The sequence below is a fragment of the Rhincodon typus genome, chromosome 2, assembly GCF_021869965.1.
Source record: "Rhincodon typus isolate 14 chromosome 2, sRhiTyp1.1, whole genome shotgun sequence".
NCBI classification, from domain to species: domain Eukaryota; kingdom Metazoa; phylum Chordata; class Chondrichthyes; order Orectolobiformes; family Rhincodontidae; genus Rhincodon; species Rhincodon typus.
The window spans coordinates 55,918,858-55,921,201 of record NC_063333.1 but is presented as its reverse complement, the minus strand read 5'-3'; positions in this window follow the sequence as shown (position 1 = coordinate 55,921,201).

Genomic DNA, 2,344 nt, shown 5'->3' with positions numbered 1-2,344 from the left:
AGATACATGGGAACACCACCATCTACAAATCCCCCTAGAAGCCACTCACCATCCTAACTTGGAAATATATCACTGTTCCTCACTATCACTGGGTCAAAATCCTGAAATTCCCTCCCTAATGGCATTGTGGGTCAACCTACAACACATGGACTGCAACAGTTCAAGAAGGCAGCTCACTACCACCACCTTTTCAAAGGCAACTAGGGATGGGCAAGAAGTACTGACCAGCCAGCGATGCTCACATCCAATGAGTGAATAAAAAAAATGAAACGTTCATCTGTTCTATAATATACCTAATGTAAATTGTACGATGGCAAGAGGTTCTCAAAAAAATGCTGAACAGTTTTTACAATGTTGTTACGCTGCACTATTTATGAGATGTCAGATTGTTGCCATCAGTTTTCAAGATTTCAAGTTCGGTAACTGAGTGAAGACAAATAGACAATCATGTCAAGTCAAAAAACACATAACTAACTCCATGAAATTGCATCAAAAGTAGAAAACAAATGTCTGATTTATAATGTCAAATGGTATGTTACATTCATTTCACAAGGCATTAGTATCTTGTTTAAAACTACATGTCATTACATTTGTAATAAATTTTCACTTCCTATGAAACACTGCAGTGTAAAAAGAAGCCATGAAAGTTACAGTTGCATGTTATCCTAAAGAAAACCCAACGTTTCTTACTAGATATTGGGTAATATTGACTTAAGTGATTGTTTCTAAACTGACTTCCGATCTCAGGAATGTGTCTACTGTTGATCACTGTGATAATATCACTTCTCTTCAGTCTTCCTGCTTCTCTCAATCCCAGTGCCAGGCAATAGGCTCTGGGGGGCTCATGAGGAGATGAGGACTACTTGCTTATTTCTTTGTATAGCAGCAGAAGCTGCAGTGGAGTTGGAGAAGGTGGTGCTGGGTTTAGCCCAAGGACTTTGATTCCAGTCGGACCCAATGATTTTTAATCTTTTTATTCAATTTTGCACTGAGTTTTTTTTTTAAAAATAAACCTTCATTCTTGGAAATGGGCAAGCTTGGGTAGAGAAAGACCGGCAGATATCATAAATCCTCAGTTGTCTGTTGAGCGTGTGAGAATGAGCCACATGAACCACTGCCATCCTGTGCCGAAGGTGCTGACATGATGCTTTCTTTTTCCCTAAAGAGTATCCTGATTATCACACTGCAATAATGAACAAACAGTGAAATATCTTTAAGTTGACAAACACAATTGGCATTTATATAGAATCCTGACTGTAATAGGTCTTAGAAGAATTCCACAGACATTACATCAGAAGCCTTGTTATTGAAGAACATAAGACAAATGATCAAGAGCTTTGTCAAAGACGTCAGCTTGAAGGAAAGCCTTAAAGGAGAGGAAATCAGAGAGGTTAAAGGAGAGAATTGCAGAGCTTATGGCTGAAGGTCTCAGTCACTAATATACTAGGAAGAAGAGGGTTTATCACAATATGTGATGAACTCTGGTTTGCACAAACTCAGATCCTGTGTGCTCCTACGTGATGTCAACTGGACAGTGATATTGCCGGCTCCACAGTAATTTCCCCAGTTGAGAGATTTTTCTTACTCCACTGCTTCTGATATCTTTCTAAGTGCAGGCTCCAGGAGAAAAGACTTTCAAACTGAACACAGCGAGATTGTTTCGGCAGGGGTGGGGGTGCTGTGGTGGTGGTGTTTATGAGAATTCATTCTCATATACAACATATACCCCGTTACATGTGCTCTGTTATCAGTGAAATTTCCACGGCTCTCGGGTTGAATGTTGTTACTTTATTGCGGATCTGAATCCACGTTCATTCAGCGTTCTGCTTCACCTCTGCCCTCATCGATCACCCCTCTGCCATTGATTAACTTCTTTGGTTTCTGACAAGTGAAATATTGGAGAGATAAAATACACCCATTTTATCTGCTAAGTTTATAAATGAGGTTTCCACCGCTGCCCAATGCCTGACCATGTGCTGCTGTCTTTATCATCTCACTGCATCTTTTAAAGTCAGGAATCGTTTTTCCTACACTAGTCTATTTCTCTTCCAGTTCCGAGCATATACTGATTATCAAATTCCGCACTATTTGTGTTCCCATATTGTACACCTTGACCCACGATTTTTACCTCTCCATTGACATTCTGTGCTGGTCACAAACAGCCAATGAATGGGCCTAAGGACCTTTGGTTGTGCTATACATCTAAATGTATAGCCAAAAGTTTTCCCACTTCTTTTCTTAAAGATCATAAACCATTAAAAAAAAAGGCACAGGAGAAATATGCATGAATTAAAAATACTGTTTAATAAGTACGAATTTAGTATTTTTCTACAAGATTAAATTT